At 41.2% G+C, this 21,921-nt stretch overlaps 1 protein-coding gene across 15 annotated transcripts in view; it reads left to right on the forward strand.

Annotated features, from left to right (window-relative positions):
* Pkp4 (plakophilin 4) overlaps positions 1 to 21,921 on the forward strand; it is a 222,237-nt gene that overhangs the window by 130,438 nt on the left and 69,878 nt on the right. The window lies entirely within an intron of this gene.

Below are 21,921 nucleotides of genomic sequence, written 5' to 3' on the forward strand. Positions count from 1 at the left end.
TGAGAGACACTCTACCCCTGTATGTCATCTGTCCCCTTCCTGTCCACTTTGGAACCATAGTGTAAAGATACTAACGGAAATTGGCTCTGAGACTCAGATCCCCTTTGCTGTCAGCCTCCTGGATTGCTCAAAGGACCTTGTAGTAGAATCCCTGCTCAAACCAGGAAGCTTTCCTTTGGGACTTTTTCCCCATTTTTGTGTGAAATGAGTTTAATCAGGAAAATAGGCATTTTATAACCAGTTATCTTCCTTAAGATTTTTATTTCTCAGTAAAGATAAGGTAATCTGTAAAACTGTCTAACGTTTTTTGTCTTCTAAAGATACAGCAAAATAATAATAATAATAGTAGTAGTATATTTTATTGACTTGTCAGTTGCCCGCAGTTTTGGCCATTTCTGTCCCACTCTGTGAATAGACAGGAGGTGGCACAGTGAGGCCCTACCAAGGGACACTGTTCTAACAGTGACAGCTCAGGCCCTCACTTGAGCCTCATCTCCTGTGTGCCCCATTGAGAATTTTAAAACAGTCGCATGTGAAATTGCTCAGATTTTCCATTGATCACCCCAGAAGAAGTGTTCCAAACAAGGCAGTAAAAAGCTAATTTGATGGTTTTCCATCTGTTTTATTTTCTGGCATTCTAACATATATAAATTAGCAGTATTGATACACTTATAAGGCTCCTAATGTGGACTTGATGGTACCTGTATGCAAAGATGGTGGATGAGACTAAACATCATCACTACAACCTTGAAAAGCCCTGAAAGTGGGTGAAGGTACTTAATCTGAGTACACTGTAGCTGGTTTAGTTAATATTTCATCTCATCCAAATGCATCTGAAAATACAGAAACTAAAAATAAAATGTGAGGATTAGGGGAAAGGGGAAGTAAAATTTAGAAAGATTAAGATGGAGCCAAGATTAAAATAGAACAACAAGCCAAAAAATGTATATGTAGCATATTATGCAGTGGTGGAGCTGAGAACCAGTTTTTCCATGAGCATACTAGCAGCCATGCTAGGAGACAGAAGCGGCCCTAATGTAAGTGTGCACACAATGGGAACAAACATCTCTAATTAATGTCACAATGTTAGTGTATAAGAGGGAAATGAACCAGGCTGCTCAGGAGGATCCTCCCATCCTGGGTACCAAGACTTCAGTGGTTTCTCCTTTGTGGTCACATCAGGAAAACACTGTTTGACCCTCTGGTCTCTGCCAAGATATTTCACAAACAAGCTCATAAGGCCATTTCTCATTGCTAAATGGAATATAGATAGATGAAATGGCACCTTTGCTAAAAGTAATTCCCCTGGGAGCCAATTCTGATATCCAGCTTGGCTCAGGGTGATACTTAGCACATGTAGATAGATGAATTGCTTTCAGGTCCACTAAGCAGGCAGCCTACCATGACTATTTCTGTCTGCGTAGTTTTTGAGTCATGGATGGTGAGGGATGCTGAGATGTGAGGTGTCCTGTCTTGCAGTTCACTGAACAGGTGTGTTATATGTACATTAGTGACAGAAATGACTCCCAGGAAACACTACACTACGCACAACATGGCATGCCATAAGAAAGCCTCACAGCACACAGGAGTCACACAGAAATGTGTAACCAGAAGTTTCTCAGTCCCACTGGCCCCATGGTTCCACAGCCATTTATAAACTAATTACTCAGAGGCTTATATTAATTATAAACTGTATGGCCTATGGCTTTAGCTTCTTGATAGCTAACTCTTTCATCTTAAATTAACCCATTCTTATTAATATATGTGTTGCCACATGGCCAAGGCATTACAGGTCTGCTGGCATCTTGTTGCTCCTTTTGTGGCGGCTGGTGTCTCTCTCAACTCTGTCCTTCTCCCTGTATCTCTGCTTGGATTTCCCGCCTGGCTGTAAGCTTTCTTGCCATAGGCCAAAACAGCTTTATTACCCAACAGGAACCACACATATTCACAACATACAGAAAGACATCCCACAGCATACAGAAAACGTCCCACATCCCCTTTTCTGTCTAATAAAAAAGAAAGGTTTTTAACTTTAACATAGTACAGTTATATATAATAAAACAGTTATCAAGCAAGAATTACAGTTACAATATCTAGTCTATTTGTATTTGGCAAAATTAAAGAAAGTATTCTATCATCTATCCTATTTTTGTGAGTCTAAAGTTTTATATCTAACCTGTCTTTTATCATGACTAATATTATAATATAATTATTACTAGTCTTCACCTCCATCAAAGACCCCAGAAGGATATATTACCTGAGTAAACAGGAAGTGCTTGGCAAGCAACTTCCATAATTCTAGAAATAACAAGAGACATCTCGCGACCTGGACAGTCATCCAAAGTTCCTCTGTAACATTGAAGCATCTATCTTCAGCGTACAGGCTTAGAGTCTCCAGCATAGCTTTCAGTGAAACAGGAAATTTTAAGGACTATTTGCCCATTCTGGCAAAGATTATCAGTCGCTACTCCCTGTGCCCTGTAGAATTTTTGGCAGTTTCTTCTGTGAAGCAAGAACCCAAAGGATCATCTTGCCTTGCAAAGTTCAGTAATCACCTTCCTATGGGACCTGCATATCCAGTTTATACAACATACTGTCAAGTAGCCCAAGCAAGGGCAGTTTCTTACCCAAATGGCTAACTTTTGTCATAATGAAAGCAAACTCCATATGGAATTTCTTTGATGCCCATTATCTTCTCTGAAGTAGATTGTTGCTGCCAGGAACAGACATATCTCAATGTCCAGAAAAGTCTAAGTTCTTAAAACATTTTAAGCCAGGCGGTGGTGGCGCACGCCTTTAATCCCAGCACTCGGGAGGCAGAGGCAGGTGGATCTCTGTGAGTTCGAGGCCAGCCTGGGCTACCAAGTGAGTCCCCGGAAAGGCACAAAGCTACACAGAGAAACCCTGTCTCGAAAAACCAAAAAAAAAAAAAAAAAAATTTAAATGCCATATTCTATTGGTATTTGAAGTGTTTGAATATTACTTAAATGAAATATGTCTATATACCTAGAAAACTTATAAATACAGATGACTCTTAATCTGTATTTAATTATACATTATAATTTTAAATGAATTGCATAAACATAATACCTTAAACAAGAATAGAAATACATAAACAGTATGACAAAATTAACTTTAAATTTGTATCAATAAACTAAAATCCATAGTAATGTAAAACATTTCAAACAAGTTATTACTCTTTAAAAGTAGATTCAATAATCTACCCTTTCATCTATATCCCCTTTTCTTCTTTAAAAAGAGATTACATTTATAATCAACCTGCTTTAAATAAAAATAAACATTCATAAACAATATTTTCAGAATTTGGGCATAGCTTCCCATACTACTTCCTGCTAATTGGGTACTGGCAATCTTGTGGGGACCCTGAGAAAATTAAGAATTATAGTTAAATCTTGGCTGTAGTAGTCTTTGAGGCTATATCCTCTCAGCCAGTTGCTTTGAAGATGTTTTGGATGTTGGATCACCTAGGCCATGGCTGTCATCAGAGACCTTTCAGGGGGTCTTGGTCAAGCCATATTAGCCTGGAAGCAATCCACAGGTTCTCATCTTCTGTGGAAACAAAAACAGAACCTCTTTTCCAAAGCAACATATCCTTAGACATAAATTTTGAAGTCAAGATACCTTTAAAATATGCATATTGGTTTAACTTAGTAGCTCCCACAATCAAATGTTTTTCTGCAGTTAAAAATCCCAAAAACAATATAATAATATGTAGTATCCAGATTCTTTATGTAATTTCCATCCTTACATGGCTTAACTTTCATATTATTCTTAACTGTCTCTTTAAAGACTTTATTTTTTAAAACTACCTATGCCCCACACTGGGCACCAGGAAAAGCAAGAAATCCACAGGAGTCTGCATAAGGAGTATTAGGGAATTTATTAGGAAATTTATTAGCAAATATCACTACATTTCTGCCCATGACCTTGGGCTATATGGCCCAAAGGAGGTGCTGCTTCTATGTGACCTCATAAAAGGAAAGGGAGGGATCATGAGGCCCCTTCTCCCTGGTTCTTGCTTCCTGGCGTGAGCGGACTGCCAGGTGGATTTGCTCCCAGTCAGAACAGAGGATGACTTCAGCTGTTTACTCAGTTCTGTATTCATGAATGTATTTCCTCAATTTATACCCTAATAAATTCCCTAGTAGTCTTTAAACAGACTCCCATGGATTTCTCACTTTACTTGATGTCCACATGGGTAGGCCATCCCCACAGCCCTTATCCATGCAGAGAATCCTATAACCCCTGCCTGCTAGCAGAAATGTGTCCTGTAAAACTTCACTTCCAGATTTTGACAAACATAGGATTCAGCCAACTTCTCCCTACAATGACATCAGTGGAGGATTGTGCCCACATAAGCTAAGATTAGGTTTAACTGGCTAAGGTAGCAGTAGAAACTGCCACCTGCACTCTGCGCCTATCTACTCACCCTGGAACCTGCCCTCCTTTGTTCCCAAGAGCATGGAAAGGGGTGGAGGGAATTGGGTAACAGAGACCATATTCTCATTCTCTATTTTATTGACTGGAGTCAAATAATGATCACTTTAGACAATTTGAAAAGTACAAAGAAAAAATAAGGAGAAAAATCCATAATTTTGCCATTCAGAGATAACTACTATATTTTAAAGTCAGGTGTATTGAAGTATAAATTGCAGCAAATCCACCCCTTTGTAGTACAGCTTTAAGGTTTCTAGCTGACCCAATTGGCATAGAATTGTATGGCCACCTCCACAATCCACCAGGAGTATTTTCATCATCCTCCCCAAAATGAGACAACTACTTTTAAAACCTTGCTACATTTCTTCCTCTTCAATTTTTTTCTTTAAATGGAAGTGTTTCCCATGAGTAACTTTTCATCATATTCTTCAAGTTGCACTCTGGTATGCCAGGCTTATTAGTTGACCAACTTTTAATGGCCCCCAGTTGTCCAAAAAATCCCAGGGAAGCAACAGCTTAGAGCTCAGTGATGCTCATTTGGCAGCAGGTCGAGATTCCTGCAGCCTTCCAGCAGCAGGTGACAGTGAGGGAAAGCTGGCCAGGGGAAATCCTACCTACCAGCTGTAGAAAGCAGCCTTCAGGAGCACAAGGACTGCCTGTGCTCACATCTCATTCAAGCAAGGAACTCACACTAGTTGCTCGTCTCGCTGGGTCATGAAACTGGGCAAGAATAGAAAATAGAGTTAGGCTAGAAGTCAGTCATTGAACATGTGAGTCTTAGAATTCTTGAGACTCTCTAAGTTGTGGTGCAGGATTTGAAAACTGTTCCTGGTAGCAGACATGAGATACTGTTCTGTTGCCCAGAACCTCACCGTAACTACCGTCTTTGTTTCTCAGTTACTTCTAGGTAAGTTCTTGTTGGTCCAAGTGTTTCTTTGCAAGCTTTGTTATACTGTTTCTTATACTTTACCTTATAAATAACAGTTTCATTTTTGAAGATGAAAGTACTCAATTTGTATCAATATTGAAGTAAAAAGAGGCTAATAGTTACAGACTACTGATTTTTATATTCTCATGTGATGTTCAAATGCACTAATCTTATTTGGAAGCACAGGCTCTTTACTGGCGGCTGCTGCTATCTTAAAGCTTGCAGACAGAAAAACCTTGTCCTTACAGCTGCAGAAAGGAAAGGGGGGTTTGGTCCCAGCCCCAAAGTTTCTCTCTCGTCTTAGTTTAAAGCCCCAGTCAAGTAGAACTCTCGATGTTTTCACAAAAGGTTGTGCAGCCTTGACTGTCTTCTTATTGCCGCTTAGGAGAGGAGCTGTTTGCTTCTAATGAAAAGAGATGATTCTCCACGACCATGGAACCCCTGGAAAAGTTTCATGGTTTTGCATTTTATAGGGTCATCAGGGATGCCCATCAGGCCTCCATTGATGGCACTAAAAATTCTGAAAGTGTTTGGAAACTGACAGTGCCCGAAAAGGTTTCTTCATGGTTCAGATCTTTTTCAGTGACTATTTTTTTAAATCATTGTAAAATAAACTGCCTCAAATAATGCCTTCTTTGAAATGGATAATCTTTGAAAAGATTGTCTGTTCCTTGACATTTATTACTCAATTTACCACTTTGAGAAGATGTTTGATAGAGTTCTTTCCCCTTGACATTCAGTGCTTTAGCCTTCAAAACTTGAGGGATTTTTATTATTGTTGCTAGGTGGTTGTTTTAATGAGATAATTTCATATAACCTTCAAATTCATACTTTGAAAGTACAGAGATCAGTGGGTTTGGTACATTCATAAAGGTGTTCACCCATTAGTGTTACGGCCCCGCTCTTTCCTTCTCTCGGTGCTGGGAGCTCTTTCCTGTTGCTGTGACTCTGTTCTGTATATTTAATATATAATGCCATATACGTTTGGCCCTTTGTATCCGGTGTCTTCATTTTATGTGTTCAAGGTTCATCCATTTTGTATATAGCGTGCCTTTTTATTTCCAAATAATACTGCATTATGCAGACATACCACATCTTCCCTGTCATTCATTATTGGCCATTGTGAAGAGATCTGCCTTTAATTTTTAGGGGAAAGCCCAAGGTGTTTACTTCAGCTTTCCTTGCGTTAGGGTACTGGTGAGCCCAAGGGGATTCCTCTGGGTCTGTCTGTCCATCCTCTCGCTCCCTCAGGCTGCTGGACTTTTTTCCCTCTGCCCTCTGTTACTGCCGTCCTCCTTCATTGCTGAGCTCCCCATCTGTGCACAGTAGATCAAGATACTTCAGCACAGCTATTCTTATTACAGTACATTTCCTTGTGTCCTGTTAGATCTGGTCACTGGTGCCTCCCTTAATGGTCAAAGATCGAAGCTCCCTGACTTCATTTCTAATTCAGACTAAATGAAGAACAAACTCCTTAATATTTGAATGTAATTCAGAAACACTCTGGGATTTCCACGGCGAATATTTATCATGTAGACACTCTTCAGAGGAAATTTAGTGACACTGAATTTTTATGACAGAACTTCTGCTATAAACAATGGAGAATTCCACGTCGGAAGGGTAGAAAATGAGTCTGGCTGGTCTGGCTGGCCTCAGCCTTTCAGAAGTCATTTTTCTAGGGCAGTTAGCTCAGCACCATTTTTCCAGAAGGCATTTTTAATTACTACCTCTCATTGCCACGGAAGCCACAAGCGAATTTTATCTAGGGCACAGATATCCAAGTGACGGCTGTTGCACACATTTGATTGAAACTTAGACCATGGGACTACAGAGCACAAGCCCAAGGATATGCAGGCAGTGTTCCTAGACACCCATCTTAACTAAGAACACAACCAAGTGTTATTGGACTCGTTAGCCAAATAGTTTTCTCATGAAATAGAATCTGTTAAGAACCTAGAACATTATACAGCAAAGCCTTTTAATCAGTGTGTCACGATTCTAAAATGAATTTACCATCGCTGACACTGAGCAGTTAAAAATGTTAAGTGGGTGGTATAGCTGGGAGGAACCACAAATGCAGATTGTTTATAGTTAGCATGAAAGTTTCAGATTATTCTAATACAGTTCTAGTATTTTTGATTAAATATGGAAGCAGTCCGGCTGTATTAATTTTTTTTCTAATTAATGAAGAGGAAAATACCTGTTACAAATTCAGAAACCCATGCATGTAAAATATATGTACCATGCTATTATCTAATTTAAGAAACTGTTTTAATTAAGATAACATTATTTCATTTTCTGCAATTTTCATAATTCATATTCTATAATTACTAGTCCTAAATTATTTAACATTAATGAGTTATTGAACCAAACTAAGAATTACATTGTTAGCATTCCCTCTTAATCATTAGGGTTTTTTTAAGCTATATATATATTTTTAAAGTATTTTCAAACAGACTACAAAATAGAGACTATAGCATATCGGGGTACTTACTGAAAAAAGATCTTATTTTTACTTTTGACATAGGAATTAGTAATTATTTCACCACATTAGAAACACTATGGTACTCTAAATCCCCTCTGTTGTCTATTGGCCCTCACTGTGCAGTTGTCTGTATTTGTAATCTTTAAGAAGTGCTAACAGCCCCAGATCTAGAGTGTGATGTGGAAATGTGAATATTTATACCCAGAATTCATAATTACTGAGAATTTTTATATTGACTTCCATTTTTTTATATACAAGAAAAAATATTACACACAGCAAGTTTCCTTTGTCCACTCTTTTCCCTATAACTAACCACTGGTGTGTTGTCTTCTAAGGTACTTTGTGTACTTTTTTATTTTGTTTTATTTTATTTTAGGTTTTTCAAGACAGGGTTTCTCTGTGTAGCTCTTGGAGCCTGTCCTGGAACTCACTTTGTAGACCAGGCTGGCCTCAAACTCACATAGATTTACCTGCCTCTGCCTCCCAAGTGCTGGCTTTGTGTACTTTTATATTAAATATATTTCATATTCACATACAGATATGTGAATTTTCTGTTGCTTTTAAAATATGCACGTTTAGGGGACTGGAGAGATAGTTTAGTGGTTAATTTAGTGGTCTTCCAGAAGACCCAGGTTCAATTCCCAGTACCCACATGGTGACTCACAACCTCCATAACTTCATTTCCTTGGGATCCAAAACACCTGACCTCCTCAGGCACCATGTGGTACCCAGACATGCAGTCAAAACACTCACACACATAAAATTGGCAGATAGTATATTCTATGTAATTCTGCATTTGCCTTTTCTTCCTGAGATGTATCCACACTGGAACATGTAGATTTATTTTTATTTTTATTTTTATTTTTTATACTGCTATATCACAGTATTAAGCTGTTCATGTCTTTTTTAACTGAACATTCCTTTTTAATTTGTTTTATCTTTAACATATAATATATGCCATATGTTTATATATTCCAGAAATGATCCGGTTAGATTGATTGGTATAGCTATCTGTCACCTTAGGCACGCACCATTTATTGGGGGAGATATCTTCTCTATTAACCGTTTAGATGTGCAGTTAGTTATTGTCAGCCAGGGTCGTCACTCTCTTGCCCACAGCATCCCACATCTGTACACTGCCGTGTGTACCACCCTGCCCACACCTTTTCTTACTTTTCAATAAACTTTAGCTTTGAAATATAAGTGAAAGCATGATGTATTTGTATTTGTTCATCTGCCTTAGTTTACTTAACATAAGCACCTCCAGAATCAAACTCCTCTCAACCCTGAGCATGTTTGAATGTGTCTTCTGTTCCACATGTGTGAGACTCTAGAACACACACTCTTAGAAGTGGCATGTTTATATTTGTGTATTTACGTTGTGTGTGGAATGATGCGTGCGTGCATGCATGCGTGTTCAAGAACAACTTTCCCACATGCGAGAACATCTTTCAGGAGTCAGCTCTCCCCCTCCTCTGTGCACTGCAGTTACTGACCTTGAGTCTTCAGGCTGGGCAGCCACACTTTTTTACTCCCTGAGACTTCTTGCTAGCCCAAAAGAAGTTTCCTATACTTCTAAAGTTTGTATTCCCACTTTATCTGGAATTGATTGTGTGTGTGCAGTAGGCAGATGAAGACATCAGATAGCCTGCTATCTCTTATGATTGTCTCACTGAACCTGGAGCTAGCCTGACATAACAAACCTAGCAATCTAGCAGGGCAATCACTGGATAACACTATGCAAATACTGCAGTGCTTAGCCTGGCTGCAGACACTATGTTCTGTGTTCACCAGAGTACGCTGGCTACCCAGGCTCTGTCCTTGCCTATTAGATCCCTGGGTTTAAAAGGTGTTTGTTTATAGTAATACAGTAGAGAAGAGAATAGCATAGAACTGCTCTTAGAGATGGCATTGACAGTTGCATTAGGAGATAGATGTAGTCATTATCTTACTATTATTGCTCAGTAGAGTTTGATTTCTGGTTTGGTTTGATTTGGTTTTCATTATTATTGCACACCTGACTAACATTAAGATGCCGTTTCCCCCTAACAATAGTATTTTTCACAAGGGTACCAATAAGTAGTTAGGGAAGACTTAACCCCCTCCACTTCCTACTTGAGTATTGTATAGCTGCCCTTGATATAGGAGGAATCCATTAAATCCGTGGCCTCCATCACTGTGCTTGCCCACCTGAAAGTGCCATGGCCATTGTTGCTTCTGCTAGTTTATCACAGCTGTGGTACAGGAAGCCGTGTAAGTACCAGCTCAGAAATTCTGGGAGACAGCCTTGAAAAATAGCCTTCACAGCTTGTGCTGTGGACTGTTGTAGGGAGACAATGTCAGCATACCTTCCTTGAATCACTGTGATCTTCAGGAACTGAAAGATGGTTGCTGTTAAACTTAGCAGCCAGAGCAAAGTGCTGTGTGTGGCAAGCTGTTTCCTTGGCCCTTCAGAGAACTGCTCAACGTCGCTCTAATGCAATGATAGTTGGAAAAGAAAATTGAAAGTGTGATTGTCTTCCTGAAAGTGAGGGCCATCCATTAGCACTTCCTCAGCAGTTAATCAACGTGCCGTAAAGATGAACATGGCATGCCAGCCTGGGGAGAAGAAACAATCCTGATCCATTTGCCAGCTCTCTGATGTCTGAATTGTTCCTATAGCTGTCCCCCCCAGGGCTTCACAATCTACTTAATAACAAATCAATCTAATATGGTTTTGCATAGATTTTTCTATCCCAGGCTTGTGTCCCTCCGCAATTAAACAGGGAGAAAAATGCTTCAAAATGGAAGGGAAGAAAAGCCGTAGGCTACAGATTTTCATAGCTAAAAATCTTGTATTGAACAGTTGCACATTTTAACATCCACCAAGAGCTTTGGTACAACATTTGGTTTGCATGGGTAGGTGGCTCGTAATCCAACCAAAACTATCTTTCGGGATGGAGTGTGTGGGTACCCTGCAGCCTTTTTTCTAAGTTGAAATCCAAGCAGTATCTAGTGTTTTGGGATCCTATGATCATTGCTACAGCCTAGGTCAATTATTTATTAATCCCAATGTTAGTTGTATTATTAGTAATTATGCTATTGGAGCGACAACAAATTCAAGTTAATTTTCCAAGTGTGATACCGGAGCTGCTCCACAAGAGAAACAGAATGTAGAGCGTGTCTGCTTCCTGAACAGCACTCATGTTGTGATACTTCTCAGTCAGAAGATCTTTGAGTAGGATATGAAAGGGTCTCACACTGTATGTCTTCTAAATGTAAATACAAAGGCAGATATTTTTTTTTAAAGAGTGGTACGTTCAGAGTAAGTCTACGTGTTAAAAATCACCTTTTGTGATTCTTCTCAACCACAAGCTAAGTAAGGAATGTAATGATCATCAGTAGTTGCTGAAGCTCCCAGCAGAGAGATGGCACATTTCTCAGTGAACTAGTCAGTGTGAGAGCTCTAAGGTCACGTCTCCGTCATCTCTAACGTCGAAGGGCAGACTGCTAAAGGTCTGGACTTGTTCGTCCAGTGTGACATATTCTAAAGTACAGAATAGTCACCATGGTGTCTGCTTGCCCAAAATTGCTCCAGCATCTACATGTAAATGCCAGTCTGGGAAATACAGGAGACAGAAGAGCATGGTAAATGGCACTGGGCTGGTGAGCTAATTAGATTCAGACTGTCAGGAATTCTACAAATTGAGTGAAATCATTTCCAACAGAACAGCAATTTTAGAGACAAAGCAGCCAGTTGCTTGCCAGGAGCCACACCTTAAAGAAAACCGACCCTCCCTTGCCCAGAAACTGCCAGCTGTCCATAGCTTCTCAACCAGGGGTGGGGACTCAGAAGTCCTACTCCCATCCATGCTGCCAAGCTGACAGGCTTGAGTTTTTGCAGGCAACCACAGCTGCTGTGAGTTCATGAGTGCAGCAGAAGGCTTGCTTTTGCTGCGGTCCTCCTTGACCTCTGGCTCTTACAGTACTTCTGCCCCCTCTAAGATCTGTGCTGGCCTCTGGGACCTGAGAGGCGGGGATGTGATACAGATACCTCATTCGTGGCTAAGCACCCCATAGATGCCTTTTCTGTGCAGACTGACCAGTTGTAGGTTTCTGCATTAACCACCATCTATTGCTCAGAGAAACTTCTCTGATGCAGTGTGCTGCACTAAGCTGTGGGTAGAGAGTTTAGAAGAGTTTGATGCAGGTCCATTTAACAAAATAATAATAGTAGGTTCACGCCTGGGACCTGTGAGCTCCCACTCTTGGCTGGATTTACAGTACAAGACATTTGTTTCCTCCTGTGGAACTGGCCTTGAATTCTGTCAGAAAGTTGTTGGCTGCCCTATTAACATTCATGCCACTATTGTACCCAGGGGTGTATCTTGCCATGCTTATCATTATTGTAGCTCACCAGGTTTACAGCTGGGTATGGCTGTTAATGACATCTCCCATTGCGTCCCACCAGCAACCTGAATGACACCCTCTGGTGCTGTGAAAGCTAACCAACACAGAAGCAGCTTCCAGATCATTACCAGCTTGATTTCTCCATGCCTTGTGACCAAAACTGGGTTCTCAACAACAGGGCCTTACCATCGAGTTCTGCTGGGGAACCCTGTGTGGCCGCATAACTGGTATTGTTTGGGGCTCTCTAGGACACTGATCTCCAACAAAGACAGCATCCAACACCTGGAACTAATTTTCTATGTGGTTTCCCTGTCTTATTGCTTATATAAGCATTGTTCCCTGTGTAGGGTAACTCCAATTAAAGTCTTTTATGTGTGTGTACATGTGTGTAGCTTGTAAAGTAGTAGGTTTCATATGGCTTTTTCAAACCTCTGTATTAATTAATTGTTCCTCCACCCCTTTCTCCACACTAGCCTCCCATCCTCCTCGTTCTTTCCAATCTCCTTCCCTGTTCTTTTCATCTCACCTATGATCTAATGTATTGCATTTTTATAAAATTAGTATAGTTATATTTATTAGACATTGCAATTTCCTAAAACTCTTAAGATTTCATAGTCAAAATTTAAATTCTTCTGAAAGTTTAAAGACAGACTGCTTATTAACCCTGATTTTTAAAAATTCTTTGTTTTTTTTTTTGTTTTTGTTTTCAAGACAGGGTTTCACTGTGTAGCCCTGGCTGTGCCAGAACTTCCTCTGTAGACTAGGCTGGCCTTGAACTCACAGAGTTCCAGCTGCCTCTACTTCCCAAGTGCTGGGATTAAAGGCATACACCACCACTGCCTGGCTTTAAATTTAAAAAAAAAAAAAATGTGTTTGAGGGCATGTACCCATTCCACAGCGTGAATATAGAGGTCAGAGGACAACTTGTGGAAGTCAGCTCTCTTCTTCCACCATGTAGGTCCTAGGAATCAATCTCTGGTCATCAGGCTTGACAGCAAGTGGCTTTACCTGACAGTCTTCCCAGCACTGATTTTAAATTTTATAGATTATAATTTACACTTTGCTCCATATCTCCCTTAAGCCTTCCCTATGGGTCACGTTGACTTACAGTGGCCATGAATGGTAAAGGGGAAAGATGAAGCTGGTCAGCTCTCTGCTCTGTCACATTGTGCATTGTTATTGCTTTATGGATTCACATCAGAGGTGAAAACATTCTTGACCATGCACTCCCTGTGTCTGTGCTTTGGAAGGGGCTGGCCACCTGAGGGGCTTTACAAGTCATCTCTCTCTTTCGAGAATGATCCATTCTCTTGTCCCCCACTCCCACCGCCACCCCATTTGGTAGCTGGAAATCCTATGCGTGTGTATGGGAGGCAGTGGTAAGTAGAGAAGAGAAAGTGGCCAGGTGGATTTGAGACTGAGATGAACCAGGACCTTTAAGCATTCTGAAGCCCCTCGTCTGGGTTTTAGACGTTGCTGTGTAGAGCAGCAGTAGCTGGATATTGACTGTCTCCAGGCTCTGTTCTTTCCCCAGACAGTTATTGATGATGCTAGATCTGTCTTCCTCCCACATGTGAATTCATTCCTCCCTCAGCACAAAAAGAGCTTCTTATGGCCCTGGTCTATAAATCAAGATTTGAGAATGTGATTACAGCGAGAAACTGGAGCACAGTAGAAATTTAAAAGTATGCTGTGCTCTTCTTTATTTTCATAACTGGAACAAAATTTCTTTTATAAGTTAAAGAACCTTCACTCTTCATAAAGATAAAATTACTGGTCTGGCTAATCAGTAGGCAGAAATTATTTTTAGATGCACATTGCATAGATGATATCTCTGCAGCCCCCCCCCAGCATTGGAGTTAGAGACGTGCAACACCATATCTGACCCAGTCATTTGCTGTTGACTGTCTAAACTGCTAAATTATTAGCAAAATAAATATTTAAAATGCAGACTAGAATTCTTTTAAAAAATGAATTTTTAGAAGCTGAGGCTATGACTGTCATTAAAATGTTTGCTGTGCAGATGTAAGGACCCAAGTTTAGGTCCCCAGAGTGTTGCAGTAGACATTTGTAATCCCAGCATAGTAAAGGAGACGGAGGGTCTCAGGCAGGGATGTGCTGGCCAGCCAGGGTAGTTGGATCAGTAGGAAGCCTTGTCCCAAAAACTGAGGTTGAGAACAGTAGAGGGAAGACACCAGACATCAACCTCTAGCCTTTGTACATGTACACACACACACACACACACACACACACACACACACACACACACCACACCAATAATATATATATACAATTGAAGGAAAAATTGTCTCCTAGAATAAATTTTTACATTAAGTAGATTTTCCAATGCATTTTTTCTCTGTTATTATTGTGTATATGTATAATGTGTAGGATGGGCACACGTGCCATGACACATATTTGAATATCAAAGAACAGCTTTCTTTCTGCCACCTTTTGTGGTTCTGGGACTAGAGCACAGGTTGATAGGCTTGCCCAAGTGTCCTAACCTGTTTAGCAACCTCGCCAGTCCTCCCGAACATTCAAAATGCTAAAGACTATGTAAAATGAAGTTGTGTGTATCAGACAGGCTTTCTGTTGATAAACTGGAAGGTTTGTGGATATCAGTGCTTTTCTTAGATCTCTACAGATTAGTCCTGAATTGCTTTGTATTTATCTCATGTAGAGAAGTAGAAATGTTTTCCTCCTTCCTTTTTAAAACATTCTTTTCCCACTCCTTACCATTGCCACTTTAAACTTGTGAGGTTGGGATTGTCTTGACTCCAAAAGAAAAGGACGTTTTTATGTGGACACATCATTTTTACTTGGACCTTAGTTTTTCCCCTCTCTGTGTCCTCGTCTTTGGAGCATTTGAATACATCAGAAGTGGGCATCAACAGATTTTCCAGACCATAAACACAGATAATGCCCATCCACTTGTCAATTCCTAAGCTGGATTTTTGCCTGAATTTCTACACCTTTGCCTGAATAGGACCTTGGGCTATGGCTGAATCCAATGCAGGAATATCCAGTCCTGTGTTAAACCTTCTTACTAGTTTCCCTCCATTTGCTTGTGTTTCAAGTGTTAGCTGGGATGTTAGGAAACCCTCTTTCTCTCGGGATTTCTTGGACTAATCAGGACACCTGTTGTGGGGTGGGCCTCAGCAGAAGTCTGACTTCCTGTGTAATTTATGGGGTGCCACAGGGAACTGTTTGTCTCCTTTTCCTCTAGTAACACATCCTCTTTGATCTTCGTTTCCCATATGGTCTTCCGAATCTTTTATTCATAGATTCAAAGCACTCACACAAAACGCTTTTGTCAAAGAATATTTAACATCATCTAAAATGTATTCGCCTCTGTTGCTCTGCGTGTTTCCTCCACCTTGAATGTCTGCACTGTGCATCAAATAGTCGTTTTCTCTTTGGGAGACTGGTTGTAATATTATTTATTAATATCATAACCTTTTTCTGGAGTGTATTTTAGATAGCTATTATAAAGGGATCTAAAACTACAGTAGAGTATGTAGCATGAGTTTAAGATAGAATGAACTCGAGAAGTAAGAGAACACATGGATAGAAATGAAACAGTGGATGACCACTAAGTTTACCAAACCTACTAGCCAAAGAAAACTGTAGCAGGAATCTTCAAAGTTCTTATTAGTAAAACAAACCTGAGGCCAGTTATTGGGGTCAATGCTGGTAGATCAGAGAGACAGAACAAACCACATCTATCTCACCTTGCCAGTTCCTCAGCTGGTTTTGTTTCCTCAGACTGGAAGCCTCTGAGTCCTCATCCAGAATGAATCTCAGCTGAACTGTGTTGCTCCAAAACCTGAAAGCTTAACCAGGCCAAATGCTTCTAGTTTCTGGTCTCCATGCCTTGTATATCTTTCTGTTTTTTGCCATCACTCCCTGGATTAAAGGCTGGCTTTCTGGGATTAAAGGCTTGAGTCACCATGCTTGGCTGCATCCTTGAACAGATGGATTTCTGCCTCTGGAATGCTAGGATTAAAGGCATGTACTACCACTGCCTATCCTTTATGTTTAATATTGTGGCTGTTCTGTCTCTGACCCCAGATAACTTTATTAGTGTGAACAATATTTGGGGGAACACAATACCACAGAAAATCAAGACTGTACTTTCATGGTACTTTGCTACCCCTGCCGTTTGTGATTTTTTTTAAAAAAATATTGGAACTGTGAAAGTGCATTCTGAGAGCAGAACAGGTTTTTCAAGTCAAGAGCCATTGAAAGGGAACTACCTACCTGAGTCAGGCTGCAGGCCTTTGCAGCTTTCCTACAATCCTTGGCTTCTCTCCTCTGCATGTCCCTCTCCAGCCACCTCATTGCCCCTCTGTGGTTCATACTCATGACTGGATTTGGAGTGGACATGGACCAAAGCAAACACTTGTCTGCGCATGGGGATAGCTCAAGACTGCTGTCAGGAGTTGCTGTGTCCTCGGTGAAGGGTATCCTTCTTCATCTGGAGTGCAGTCTACCCTTAACCGCAACATCTCTCTCAGATCACAGAAGTAATTATGAAGAGACCCTTTGCCCTGTCTCATGTGTTAGGTCTCATAGATTTATGAATCTGTACCATTCTTCAGGACAAATTCATAACATACAAAATAACTAATCTGGAATTATGACTGTTTTCACTTTCTCTCCTTACTGGAACAGAGGGGACTAATGGCTAACTGCATAAGCCAGGAAGAATGGTTCTTGGTCTCTAGTAAAGAGAGAATTGAAGGAAATCGCATGGCTCCAGGTCTAAGCCTGCCCTAGCGATAAGACAGAAGAAGAAGAGTCTGTTTGTTGAGGCTGAAGATGTACATCAAGCAACTTTGGAAGATAGTCCCAAAAGTTTAGTTAAATGCCAAGAATTTCAGACTGCTGCTAAAAATTCCTTCTGCCTTGGCTAATGAATTTTTTAAACCAGGGTGGTCAGCGCTCCTTAGGGTTCCCGGTATCAGTTTGTCTTGTAGCATCCTTGTTCTACAAGTAGGCACAGCACAGCTCCTTGTCACCTACTGTATTTATTGGCTTTTCTATTTTTCCTCAGGTAGCCTAGTGTCAGGAGGGGAGCTACCTGGGTGTTTTTGGGGAAGAGCAGTCAAGATTTATTGTTTCATTTTGTCTGAAGTTTACTTGTTCATACCCCCAGACAGAGAGTGAGTCTAATGTAGAGACTGCATTTCCTAGTCAGTCTACCGAAAAGCAACAGATGAATGCCCTGTCTCCCAGCACTGGAAAAACAAAAGTAGATGAACTGGACAGCCTATTGGTGGATTTTTCTTGGAACACCAGAGGTTTGTAGCAGTATGGAGGCCTGCTTCTTACATGCCAAGGATTAATATAAAGTGAGCCCATGACATGGCTGATGGGAGTCCGGGGGCAGGGGAATTTCACCTGACAATAGGACAAATGTTTTCAAGTCCTAGGTTTTCCTTTTATACAGGTGTTATATTTAAAAAGTGGTATTCTCAGCAAAACACCAAGAACATTCAGGAAACCCACTGCGTCATAAAATGAGTAATCTGCCTCCCTTATTTAAAAAAAAGATGGAAAATCCATTAGAATTTACCTTTAGCACCAAGCAAGCAGAAGAATTGAGATTGGCAAGCACTGCTGTGTCCTATCAATTCTGGTTAGAATTGAGACACAGTCTCTCCCCCAAGAAGAGCTGTCACGTGGTGATGGAAGCCCATAACAAATGCCACAACTACCATCATGAAAAGTACAAAACCAAAGTGGGTGAGTGGACAAGGCCTTGATATGAAGGCACAGGAGTCAATTCGCATCAAGGCGATTCTTGAACGATCTTAATTGTCATCAAGGAGGAGACCATCAAGGAGTGGACAGACAGTCTAGACAGTGGGACCTGCCCGTGTGGTATTTACAGACAAGACAATTTCTGGAGTAGTTCACCTGAGTGAAATTTAATTTGCTATTGGGCAACTGTGGGTGACTTTGTTAGCCATTGGTGAAAGGTCTTTGCATCTGAGTGACAGATGCCAGCCTGAGAGGGAGAGGGAAGTGACATGGCAGAGGTACTAGGTGGCCCCACTCTGTTCTCACCGTGACCCCCCAGGGCTCAGCCAGTGGTGTCCGAGTCGGCAGGAGAGGTAGAGCATTTTCTGAGACTGTTCTTGATTCTGTAGGAAGCGGCACAAGGTGAAGGTAAACTCAATTAGAGCGCTCAGTTTCCTGGATATAGTCCATCCATCCATAGTCACGGGGTACCTGCACGGCAGCCTGGCATTTGGACAATTCTTAAGAGAATTTTTAGACTGTTCCTGCACATTCTTCCCCCAAAATAGCATTCAAAGTGTGAAGCAGCCTGGCATAGGAGGCAAGTTCAAGTGCTTTCAAGTTCCTGGAATGTAGGTTTGTGTGGGAAAGGGCAAACTAAAGGAGCCAGGTGGCAGGGGCCTTCTGTGCCACCCTCGGAGGTTCGAATTTTGTCTTATGTGGATCTCTTTGTGCTTTAGTACTGGGAGAATAACATCCATTTATTGTCATCCAGTGAAACTCAGTAGCAACAGCAGGAACGAGAGCCTGAAAGGATAAGAAATCAAAACCATGAAGACTGATTAGGAGAAAGATGGAAAGAATGTTCCAGCCAAACTGGGAAGAAAGGATGGAGGCCCAACCTCTGTCCCTGGCATTTGTGAGAGTGAAGGCGACTCACGTGCCCCGAGGCAGTGAAATCAATAACTCCTGCTTTCCAGATTGAGAGACTCCTCGGTCCTAACTAAAGTGGACTCACTTTCCAGGAAAGAATTGAAACATGTTGAGCATGAAGTGTGATTGGAAATATTGGATGCAATTCACAGGACTGTGTGTATTTGTTAGTCTTCCGATAAGCCAGTCATGACTTTCGTTACCAACAACCTTCCTCCCTGGTTTGCATAATCAGGAAGAGACGACTAGGTATCAGTTCATAGACTGGGAAGGCGCCTGCACCAGATTCTGAGTCCTGGTGGCCGGGAACAGTGCACACTGTCGTGGCTGTGTCCGTGGTGGCAGGTACCCAGGTCACTACCACCTTCTTCTCACATGACTTCCGTGACCCACCCCCTAGACTGTCCTCAGGTGTCGGGGGAGCATGAGCAGGCAAGTGTCCTAATTCCTGTCAAAAGACCAAACTCAGGAGAATTTTCAAACACGCTACACAGCTCTAAATAGCCATTTTTATCTGTGAATAAAAACTAATTCCACATGTATAGAATTTTACAGTGATTTGCTGCATATTCTATGTAGCACAAAAATGCATAGTCTCTGCCTAAAATTAAAAAAAAAAAAACTAATATTTTACTTAAAATGCAAAGCTTTGATTGGTTAATTTGCCAGCAAGTTTCTCTTTGTTTTCATCCGACCTGGACAGTTCTAAACACATGAATTGTAAACCATTGTAAATGGTTGATAATCAAGTTATTCCAAATTGTGACGATATCTTCCTATTGACATAAAACTCTTGTTGGTGACTCAATCCTTGTGTTTTAAATGTCTTTCACATTCCAGTGGAAGATCCTAGAACACAAGCTGCTTGGCATCTTCAGAAGGGACGTGAAAGGGAGCCAGGGTGGAGTCTTGTGGGCACAGTGCCTGCAGACACATGGTAGACAGCCAGCATCGGTTGGGAAGTGTTTCTAGGAATAGATGGTGGGGAGAGAGGAGAGAAAGAAGGAAGCAGGCCTTGTCTTCTTGGCTGAAGCTGCCTCTGGTGGCTCTATGGTGGATCTGCCTCCACCAGCTCTAAAACAGTGAGCTGTGTTTTAGATTCCATCTATTCAGTCTTCATTCCTTGAGTCCCAGAGTGAACAGTTTGAGACTCAGTTAAAGCGAATTCTTTCTAAAGAGAACACTGTTCTGAAGAGCACAGACCATACTTCCTACACAGCATCGTCAGGGTAATTGGGTAATATGTGGTCTTCCAAATACACTCTGGCAACTTGGCTTATTTTTAATGTTCATTGTTAGCTGCCTTTCCTAATGAGTTGTTTATATTACTTTAAATTGAAATAAGAAGGTAATTTTAGCTGAAGATTCTCATTGACTTGGGGGATACCATGCTGTATTTAGGAGACCTAAGGCGTTTTCAGCAGCAAAAATGCTATTTGCCTGATTTTTGTGCTGCCCCGCCCCCCAAAAGAGCTGCCTCTTCATGACAAAGGGTGAAAAAAGTTAATCAGCTTGAACAAAGTTATAGCTCTCCATCAGTATTTACCTCATTGCCCAGAACAGTGAGCTGCTTGGGCTTTTCACTTTCTGTGAAGAAGCACTGTCGGAAGCATCTCCTGTGTGCCAGCCAGGCCCAGAGAGGAGCCAGACAGCCACAGCCTCTGCTACTCTGAGCAGCAGCCCAGAGTGACATGATAAGGTTAATCAGTGATGTGATAAGGTTAATAATTGTAAAGATGGGAAACATTACCAAGCATTCCATTGAAGTTATGCAAGTGAAAACCCAGAGCTTAATAACCTTTCATGGTAGTCCCAAGATACATGACCTCTACTAAGCAGTTCTGCATGGCAGTTTGGTTGGCAGCGTGCATTCATGTTGACACAAAATGGGATTGTTTTGGCAGTTACACAGTGAGGCAGTACCAGTCCTAGTGTCTGGAAAACTAATTATTTTACGAGTAAAATTAAATAACAAAAATACAAAGAAACTGAAACCTGTTGTAAGAAAGAAACCACTTTCTGAGTTCAAGGTCAGTGTGGTGACCTGCCACAGAAGCAAGACAAACAGCCCTTACTAAGATTTGCTCACTGTGCCCCACCCCCAAGCTGTGCCCTTGAAATGGCATAAGAGCACATTAGCTGGAGCAACACTCCTGGAACTCGGACGAGATGAGTACTCGCTGATTGCCTCCATTCATGGGAGCGGTTACCCCGCTTAGAACCGAGTCCAGGTCCTGCGAAGTGAACTGCTGTGCCTGTGGTGGAAAAAGGGCAAATCACACACACTGTCACCCAGCAAAAATCCCATCGACCCCTGAGTCCTTGGGAGAGATGTCGGGGTGTTACACAGGAGGACGGAACTGCGGCAGACAGCACTGGCCCTTTCGTCAGCTCCACGCCCTTCCTTTTGGGAAGTGTTTGCTTCTTTAAGCCTAGAGTTACAGCTATTTTTAATGAGTTATTAAATGCTCCCCCAAAGTATTTGGGGTTTATATTCTACTTGCAAAAAGAGAGAAAGCACAAATATTCAAAAAGAAAAAGAAAAAAATCTGTGTTCTTACCCCAAATGAATAACTTTACTTTTTAGCTTTTCTAGACTTCTTTGTAGGTGGTATGGATCGTGTGTCTGTGTGTGTCTGTGTCTGTGTATCTGTGTGTGTCTGTATGCGGGTGTGTTCTGTCTGTCTGTCTTGGTGTTTAGGAGCACTGGCTTTGGAATCAGAACATAATATATTCAAGACAGATCAAAACTTAAGTGCTTTCATTTACATTTGACAAATACTTAATCTTCTAGTCTGTGTTCTAGCACACTGTCCTCTAATGCCATAATGTCTCGTATTAATTGGTACATGGCAGAGAAGGACAAGGAGGCACACAAATGTATTTTCACACAAAAATATTTCTTTAAATACATATACTACTAGCCAGTGGTTCTCAACCTCCCTAATGTTGTGACCCTTTAATATAGTCCCTCATATAG

The sequence above is a fragment of the Peromyscus leucopus genome, chromosome 4, assembly GCF_004664715.2.
Source record: "Peromyscus leucopus breed LL Stock chromosome 4, UCI_PerLeu_2.1, whole genome shotgun sequence".
In the NCBI taxonomy this organism is placed as follows: Eukaryota; Metazoa; Chordata; class Mammalia; order Rodentia; family Cricetidae; genus Peromyscus; species Peromyscus leucopus.